General features: G+C 42.3%; 1 protein-coding gene across 4 annotated transcripts in view; it reads left to right on the top strand.

Annotated features, from left to right (window-relative positions):
• The first annotated feature begins 802 nt into the window (after positions 1-802).
• LOC128684504 (ATP-binding cassette sub-family C member 12) overlaps positions 803-10,208 on the top strand; it is a 359,115-nt gene continuing 349,709 nt past the window's right edge. Inside the window, exons 1-2 of one of the 4 annotated variants that reach the window (XM_070096813.1) lie at positions 803-874; positions 4,865-5,276. The gene's annotated coding sequence lies outside the window, so the exon portion shown is untranslated. Of the gene's footprint in view, positions 875-4,770; positions 5,277-10,208 lie in introns of those variants that run through there. The other 3 variants (XM_070096837.1, XM_070096820.1, XM_070096828.1) reach the window with 3 other exon arrangements.

The following is a 10,208-nucleotide window of genomic DNA, read 5'->3' as shown; positions in this document are numbered from 1 at the left end:
TGTCTTCCAGTGTCGTCAGGTCGATTTCCCTTAACCTCTCCTCGTAGGACATACCTCTTAGCTCTGGGACTAGTCTTGTTGCAAACCTTTGCACTTTCTCTAGTTTCTTTACGTGTGGGTTCCAAACTAGGTGTAAGTTCCAAACTGGTGCCGCATACTCCAATATGGGCCTAACGTACACGGTGTACAGGGTCCTGAACGATTCCTTATTAAGATGTCGGAATGCTGTTCTGAGGTTTGCTAGGCGCCCATATGCTGCAGCAGTTATTTGGTTGATGTGTGCCTCAGGAGCTGTGCCTGTGTGTGTGTGTGTGTGTGTATGTATGTGTGTACTCACCTATTTGTGGTTGCAGGGGTCGATTCAAAGCTCCTGGCCCCGTCTCTTCACTGGTCGCTACTAGGTCCACTCTCTCATGAGTTTCAATCGTATCTCTTCTTAAAGCCACGTACGGCTCCTGCCTCTCCGGATTGTTCCGCTTCTTGACAGCTGTATGTGTGTGTGTGTGTGTTGTGACGTGCGTGCGTGGGCGTTTGCGTAGCGTGCCGAGCGTGCGTGCAGCGTAGATAGCACCGAGAAAGCAACTATCGGTGGTGGTGGTGGTGGTGGTGGTGGTGGTGGTGGTAGTTTGAATGTTGGTTGGGTAGCCATCCAGATAGAGGTTGGTAGGCTGGGGGGCTGGTAGAGGCTCTTGTTGTATTGGAGTAGCGGGTGGGAACATTCCACACGACCACCACCACCACCACCCAACCACCACCCAAATCACCACCCCCAACCACCACCACCACCACCACCAACACTATACGTTCAGTCTCTCACTAGAGGACGCCCAGAGTGCACGTTCAGTGAGTCCTCTCTCACTCACACCGCCACCATGTGGGTCACACGCCCCCCCCCTCACTCAGTTTGCTTGCGTGGGACGGACCACAGCCGCTCTGATTGCGTGTGAATGTATTCGTCTTTCGTGTGCTTTCGTAAAAGCAGTGTTGTCGTGTGCTTTCGTAAAAAACAGTGTTGTCGTGTGTTTGCAAGAAGACATAGATGAATAAGCCTTTGGTCGTGGTGATACATATGTATCTGCTGACATCGAGATACATTCATATTGTGTGCTGATGAGGACACATTGTCTTGTGTAAGATGATGACACATTGTTTTGTGTTAGATGAGGACACATTGTTTTGTGTTAGATGAGGACACATTGTCTTTTGTTAAGAAGAGGACACAATGTCTTGTGACAGATGAGGACACATTGTCTTGTGTCAGATGTGGACACATCGTCTTGTGTCAGATGAGGACACATCGTCTTTTGTAAGATGATGACACATTGTCTTGTCTCAGATGAGGACACATTGTCTTGTCTCAGATGAGGACACATTGTCTTGTGACAGATGACACATTGTCTTATCTCAGATGAGGACACATTGTCTTGTGACAGATGACACATTGTCTTGTCTCAGATGAGGACACATTGTCTTGTGTAAGATGATGACACATTGTCTTGTGTTAAGAAGAGGACACATTGTCTTGTGTCAGATGAGGACACATTGTCTTGTGACAGATGAGGACACATTGTCTTGTGTCAGATGAAGACACATTGTCTTGTGTCAGATGAGGACACATTGTCTTGTGACAGATGAGGACACATTGTCTTGTGTTAAGAAGAGGACACATTGTCTTGTCTCAGATGAGGACACATTGTCTTGTGACAGATGAGGACACATTGTCTTGTGTTAAGAAGAGGACACATTGTCTTGTGTCAGATGAGGACACATTGTCTTGTGACAGATGAGGACACATTGTCTTGTGTCAGATGAAGACACATTGTCTTGTGTCAGATGAAGACACATTGTCTTGTGTCAGATGAAGACACATTGTCTTGTGTCAGATGAAGACACATCGTCTTGTGTCAGATGAAGACATATTGTCTTGTGTCAGATGAAGACACATTGTCTTGTGTCAGATGAAGACACATTGTCTTGTGTCAGATGAAGACACATTGTCTTGTGTCAGATGAAGACACATTGTCTTGTGTCAGATGAAGACACATTGTCTTGTGTCAGATGAAGACACATTGTCTTGTGTAAGATGATGACACATTGTTTTGTGTTAGATGAGGACACATTGTCTTTTGTTAAGAAGAGGACACAATGTCTTGTGACAGATGAGGACACATTGTCTTGTGTCAGATGTGGACACATCGTCTTGTGTCAGATGAGGACACATCGTCTTTTGTAAGATGATGACACATTGTCTTGTCTCAGATGAGGACACATTGTCTTGTCTCAGATGAGGACACATTGTCTTGTGACAGATGACACATTGTCTTATCTCAGATGAGGACACATTGTCTTGTGACAGATGACACATTGTCTTGTCTCAGATGAGGACACATTGTCTTGTGTAAGATGATGACACATTGTCTTGTGTTAAGAAGAGGACACATTGTCTTGTGACAGATGAGGACACATTGTCTTGTGACAGATGAGGACACATTGTCTTGTGTCAGATGAAGACACATTGTCTTGTGTCAGATGAGGACACATTGTCTTGTGACAGATGAGGACACATTGTCTTGTGTTAAGAAGAGGACACATTGTCTTGTCTCAGATGAGGACACATTGTCTTGTGACAGATGAGGACACATTGTCTTGTGTTAAGAAGAGGACACATTGTCTTGTGTCAGATGAGGACACATTGTCTTGTGACAGATGAGGACACATTGTCTTGTGTCAGATGAAGACACATTGTCTTGTGTCAGATGAAGACACATTGTCTTGTGTCAGATGAAGACACATTGTCTTGTGTCAGATGAAGACACATCGTCTTGTGTCAGATGAAGACACATTGTCTTGTGTGTGAAGACACACAGATGATGAAGACACATTGTCTTGTGTCAGATGAAGACACATTGTCTTGTGTCAGATGAAGACACATTGTCTTGTGTCAGATGAAGACACATTGTCTTGTGTCAGATGAAGACACATCGTCTTGTGTCAGATGAAGACACATCGTCTTGTGTCAGATGAAGACACATTGTCTTGTGTCAGATGAAGACACATTGTCTTGTGTCAGATGAAGACACATCGTCTTGTGTCAGATGAGGACACATTGTCTTGTGTCAGATGAAGACACATTGTCTTGTGTCAGATGAAGACACATTGTCTTGTGTCAGATGAAGACACATTGTCTTGTGTCAGATGAAGACACATTGTCTTGTGTCAGATGAAGACACATTGTCTTGTGTCAGATGAAGACACATTGTCTTGTGTCAGATGAAGACACATTGTTGTGTCAGATGAAGACACATTGTCTTGTGTCAGATGAAGACACATTGTCTTGTGTCAGATGAAGACACATTGTCTTGTGTCAGATGTCGACACATCGTCTTGTGTCAGATGAAGACACATTGTCTTGTGTCAGATGAAGACACATTGTCTTGTGTCAGATGAAGACACATCGTCTTGTGTCAGATGAGGACACATTGTCTTGTGTCAGATGAGGACACATTGTCTTGTGTCAGATGAGGACACATTGTCTTGTGTCAGATGAAGACACATTGTCTTGTGTAAGATGAGGACACATTGTCTTGTGTCAGATGAGGACACATTGTCTTGTGTCAGATGAGGACACATTGTCTTGTGTCAGATGAGGACACATTGTCTTGTGTCAGATGAAGACACATTGTCTTGTGTAAGATGAGGACACATTGTCTTGTCTCAGATGAGGACACATTGTCTTGTGTTAAATGAGGACACATTGTCTTGTGTCAGATGAGGACACATTGTCTTGTGTCAGATGAAGACACATCGTCTTGTGTAAGATGAGGACACATTGTCTTGTCTCAGATGAGGACACATTGTCTTGTGTTAAATGAGGACACATTGTTGTGCTAAGATGTAGACACTTTCTTGTGTTGTGCCATCTACAATGATACATTATCTACACCTTCAGCATCTGTGTCCTGTGTCCATTATACAGATTTTTGCTATATTTAAAATGATTTGTAACATATTCGAATAAAATTTGTCGTATCTTATTTTAAAGTCAGAACACACTGGCTTACTTGCTGTCCTTCCAGTCAATTAATCAAGGTCAGTCTGTTGACGTCAGATTCCAAGGCCTACTAGAAAGTAGTTATAGGCATATGCTAATGCTCTCAGGTCATATTTCTTTCAGTCACATTCCAAGAATGTCAGGTCGTATTTCCAGTCACATTCCAAGAATGTTAGATCATACTTCCAGTCACATTCTGAGACCTGCCTGGCCATACTTCCAGTCATATTCCATGGCCTCCTTGGTCATATTCCCAGTCAATATGACTGACATTCTTGGAATGTGACTGGAAGAAATACGAACTGCCTGATGGAGAAGACTCGAGTTACCAAGACCTTCCAGTACCAGGCAGCGAGTACACAGAGAAAACAACAGCGATCATTGGGACTGTGTTTGTGTGTGTTACGTGACACTGTCTTAGTGAACCAGTAGTGCAAGTGTCTTGCTTCTCCTTTCCCCATGTGTCGTATCATCCCTTTAAGTACTTGTCCTCTTTTCTGATAAATCTTGCCTAACCAAACCCCTTAAATTTTGTAATAATGACAGTGATAATACTAATACTAATAATAATAATAATGATAATAATAATAATAATGATAATAATAATAATAATAATAATAATTATTATTATTATTATTATTATTATTATTATTATTATTATTATTATTATTATTATTATTATTATTATTATTATTATTAAGTTACAGTCTAGGGTGTTACAGTCTGGAATATTACAGATGTCTACTAAAAATAGTCGGTGAAAGTACAGTGAATTGTTTATTTTAACAAGCACGATGCTTTGATTTGTTTTAGAGCCCAGGAAAAATTAGCCCCTGGAAAAGTTAGTCCCTGGAAAGGCTTTGAATTCAGAGTGGCAACTCAGAGTGCTGGAGTTTACAATACGAACTCAGAAGAGATTAGTATTAAATTTATTCCAAAGGAGAGTTGAAAGAAGAGAGACCAGACCTTGTTTTGGTAACTTGAAGGTCAGGTATCCCACGGTGTTTTCGGACCTTTAATTTTTTTTACAAATAATATAAAAAAGAAAGAAAAATAAGAAAAATTGGTGTGGGTCATTCAGTGAAAAGTAGTGGCGGAGGCTCGAACCTCCGTCCACTAATCGCGATACTCGCTACGTTGTTATACTAGCCACATCTCGCGAGGGACAGCTAGTTGCTTGGAGGTGAGCTGCATCAGCTGCTTGCTACGAGAACACCGAAATACTGTGAGTATTACCTGACTCGGAAATCTTTTGGTAAATTAGACACATGTGCAACACCTGGATGTCTTTATTGAAGAAATCTTTCCTCAGTAAAGACACCCAGATGTTGCACATGTGTCTGATTTACCTGACTAGGTTGGGACAACCTCGTCAGGTAAATCAGCCTTGGACCTACCTCGCATTGGCCAGTAGGCCTGCTGCAGTGTTCTTCCTTTCTTATATTCTTATGTTCTAACCATTGACCTACATTCCTGTCATCTTTTGTCTCCCTCGTGGCTAGGTCAGGAATCCACTAATCCACTGTAGTACCGTTGCAACAAATAGCTTGGACCATTGTCAAGCTAGCTGCAACCTGCCAGTGGCTCGGGACGGACAGAAACGTTATCTGCTTTTCTGTTTGTTTCCATCTTGGCGGTGTTTTATACCATTTATCTCCAGCGTTACCTTCTCTTTCAAAGGTGTGAAAATTTTGTGATTAGTAAACAAACCAGGGAACGGGTGGGGTTCGACCCATGGCAAGTGAGTTGTAAAACTCCAGGGCATTGGCTTAAATCCCACCAGTTCCGTGGTTTGCTTGCAATCGTGTTATTACGATTTCGTGAGACTTGTGATTAGTAAGTTTATTTAGGCTCAGGTACACGTAAGTACAATTATCATACATAATGTAAATTACCCAGGATAACCCCCAAAAAAGTCAAAATGACTCAGTTCCATTGAGGTGCTTTTGATACCTTATTATTCAAGCCTTGAAAATTAAAACAGCCAAATTATTGTGACTTGTATTGTTCATTGCTGCACAAGAACATAAGAAAGAAGAAGCACTGCAGCAGGCATACTGGCCCATGTGGAAAAAGACACTTATGTACAGTTCAGGACATTTATTAAAGGAAACGTTTCGCCACGAGTGGCTTCTTCAGTCCTAATACAGAGAAAACTAAGAAAACACACATATATATAGTGGCGGGAGTCAGGTGAGGTGATGCGTGGGTAGAGGTGGTAGTAGTAGAAGTAGTAGTAGTAGTAGTAGTAGTAATGGAACTAAGGAGGTGAGGCAAGAGAGGGACCTGCTGGCATCAAGTAACACCAGTTCCCAGGATGGGTAATATCCTCTTGCTTAGTAATTTTGAAACACTGTAACTACCGGATTTTTGCTTTATAGTGTTACTGACAGAAATTAGTGCAGCTTCAATGCATTTTCTCCGTCTTAAGTCGTCTTCTTTAATAACTAGTTTAGCTTCATTGAATTTCATGAGGTGTCCAACATCGTCTCTATGTTGAACACATGCGTTTTTGCGGTCATCATTTCTGCAAGCATTTTTGTGTTCTGCTATCCTAATGTCCAGAGTTCTGGCTGTTTCCCCTACATATACTTTGTCACACCCCCCACATGGTATAGTGTAGATTCCTGCACTTGTGCCAGAATCATGCTTGGGTTTTTGTATCAGGTTCCTAATAGTAGTTGAAGAGCTGGTAGATATTTTAGCCAGTTTTCTGTCAAACATTTTTGAAACATTAGTGGCAACGTTGCTGACCGGTAAAACGATGTAACTTGGAGGCTTTTCTTCAATTTGATAGGTGTTGGTCTTGCTGAGGATACGTGTTGCACGTTTCCTGCAGTCACGTATGAAGTGTAGGGGAAAGTGTAGTGAACTAAACGAGTTGGTGATGTATGTACATTCTTCTTCGAGGAACTGCGGACTGGAAATTCTGTAGGCTCTCAGAAAGAAGCCAATAACTACCCCTCTTTTAGTTCTTGTGTCATGGTGAGAGAAGAAATGTAGAAGATCATTCTTGTAGGTAGGCTTCCGGTAGACTTTAAAAGAAAGTTTGTTTTCCCCTGTGCGTAAGAGAACGTCGAGAAAAGGTAACTGGTTGTCCTTCTCCTCCTCTAGAGTAAATTTAATAGTAGGTTCCAGAGTGTTGATGGTGTTGAGGATGCCCTGTACGTCAAGATTTTTGGGTACAATGACCAAAATATCATCTACGTACCGCATCCAAGTAACTGAACGAGGGATGTTATTGAGGATCCTTCTTGATTCCAGGTCCTCCATATACAAATTGGCAAGAACTGCACTAAGGGGGGATCCCATGGCTAGTCCGAAGAGTTGTTTGTACTTCTTGTCCTCGAACTTAAAACAGTTATAACGAACACAAAGTTCGACAAGGCTCACAAAATCTTGGTGGGGTACAGGTAACTCTGTATCATCTTTAATCACCCTGCGAAGAAGATCAATGGCTTGATCAACTGGGACATTGGTGAATAAGGCAGTCACGTCAAAACTTGCAAGCTTCTTATCACTCATGTCGAGATCCCTGATACGGTTAAGGAGGTCACCCGAATGCTTTAGATGAGCCTGACTGATTGTACCCAGGAGCTTTGACAAATACTTCGCCAAAACTCCTGCTAGACTGTGAGGGGCGCTGCCGATTCCAGATGTAATGGGTCTCATAGGCACATTTGGTTTGTGGGTCTTTGGTAAACCATAAAGTCTAGCTGACTTGGGGTTGGTAGGGATGAGGCGCAAGAGCTTTTTACCTTCTTCTGATTTCCTGAGTATACTGCGGGTCTTACTGAGAAAAGAATCTGTTTCTTTCCTCCATGCATGTTCGGGGATGGAAACGTATGTGTTGGCGTCGTTCAATAAATCTTGCAACTTACTAACGTAGTCTGTACTGTTGAGGATGACCACTCCTCCTCCTTTGTCCGCTGTGGTGATGAGAATATCATTATTGGTAGCTAAGTGTTTGAGTGCCTGGATGTAGCGACGAGGAATGACTGGACGACTAGGTTCAGAAACTGCAGCTGCAATAAGTCCTTGTATGAAACCTTTGTTAAACTCAGAGTCACCGAAGAAATGGTTTTTGATCACTGTGTCTAACTCGCATTTAGGCTTCCGTATGCCAGTAGCATACAAAGGAGGAGGAGTGGTCATCCTCAACAGTACAGACTACGTTAGTAAGTTGCAAGATTTATTGAACGACGCCAACACATACGTTTCCATCCCCGAACATGCATGGAGGAAAGAAACAGATTCTTTTCTCAGTAAGACCCGCAGTATACTCAGGAAATCAGAAGAAGGTAAAAAGCTCTTGCGCCTCATCCCTACCAACCCCAAGTCAGCTAGACTTTATGGTTTACCAAAGACCCACAAACCAAATGTGCCTATGAGACCCATTACATCTGGAATCGGCAGCGCCCCTCACAGTCTAGCAGGAGTTTTGGCGAAGTATTTGTCAAAGCTCCTGGGTACAATCAGTCAGGCTCATCTAAAGCATTCGGGTGACCTCCTTAACCGTATCAGGGATCTCGACATGAGTGATAAGAAGCTTGCAAGTTTTGACGTGACTGCCTTATTCACCAATGTCCCAGTTGATCAAGCCATTGATCTTCTTCGCAGGGTGATTAAAGATGATACAGAGTTACCTGTACCCCACCAAGATTTTGTGAGCCTTGTCGAACTTTGTGTTCGTTATAACTATTTTAGGTTCGAGGACAAGAAGTACAAACAACTCTTCGGACTAGCCATGGGATCCCCCCTTAGTGCAGTTCTTGCCAATTTGTATATGGAGGACCTGGAATCAAGAAGGATCCTCAATAACATCCCTCGTTCAGTTACTTGGATGCGGTACGTAGATGATATTTTGGTCATTGTACCCAAAAATCTTGACGTACAGGGCATCCTCAACACCATCAACACTCTTCTACATTTCTTCTCTCACCATGACACAAGAACTAAAAGAGGGGTAGTTATTGGCTTCTTTCTGAGAGCCTACAGAATTTCCAGTCCGCAGTTCCTCGAAGAAGAATGTACATACATCACCAACTCGTTTAGTTCACTACACTTTCCCCTACACTTCATACGTGACTGCAGGAAACGTGCAACACGTATCCTCAGCAAGACCAACACCTATCAAATTGAAGAAAAGCCTCCAAGTTACATCGTTTTACCGGTCAGCAACGTTGCCACTAATGTTTCAAAAATGTTTGACAGAAAACTGGCTAAAATATCTACCAGCTCTTCAACTACTATTAGGAACCTGATACAAAAACCCAAGCATGATTCTGGCACAAGTGCAGGAATCTACACTATACCATGTGGGGGGTGTGACAAAGTATATGTAGGGGAAACAGCCAGAACTCTGGACATTAGGATAGCAGAACACAAAAATGCTTGCAGAAATGATGACCGCAAAAACGCATGTGTTCAACATAGAGACGATGTTGGACACCTCATGAAATTCAATGAAGCTAAACTAGTTATTAAAGAAGACGACTTAAGACGGAGAAAATGCATTGAAGCTGCACTAATTTCTGTCAGTAACACTATAAAGCAAAAATCCGGTAGTTACAGTGTTTCAAAATTACTAAGCAAGAGGATATTACCCATCCTGGGAACTGGTGTTACTTGATGCCAGCAGGTCCCTCTCTTGCCTCACCTCCTTAGTTCCATTACTACTACTACTACTACTACTACTTCTACTACTACCACCTCTACCCACGCATCACCTCACCTGACTCCCGCCACTATATATATGTGTGTTTTCTTAGTTTTCTCTGTATTAGGACTGAAGAAGCCACTCGTGGCGAAACGTTTCCTTTAATAAATGTCCTGAACTGTACATAAGTGTCTTTTTCCACATCTTGTCGGTATCACCATACCATTTCCTCATACTGACCCATGCTAAGCAGGTCCAAGTAATCTACTGGCCTAAGCTAGTCAGGACCAAGTCACATTCACTTAAAAAGGAAGGAGCATTGCATCAAACTTATTACCACAAGCTAGTCAAGTCCAACTCACACCCACTCGTGTGTTTGTCTAAGCTATTTTTAAAACTGCACAATGTTTTAGCTTCAGTGACGCTACTATGGAATTCCATTATCCAACAGTATATTATTGTTTCATCTTAGAGACGGAAGAGAGGAGTTTCCTGACG

This window comes from Cherax quadricarinatus, chromosome 4, assembly GCF_038502225.1.
Source record: "Cherax quadricarinatus isolate ZL_2023a chromosome 4, ASM3850222v1, whole genome shotgun sequence".
Lineage (NCBI taxonomy): Eukaryota > Metazoa > Arthropoda > Malacostraca > Decapoda > Parastacidae > Cherax > Cherax quadricarinatus.
The sequence above is the reverse complement of the archived record's forward strand: the minus strand, read 5'-3'. Positions and strand labels throughout refer to the sequence as shown.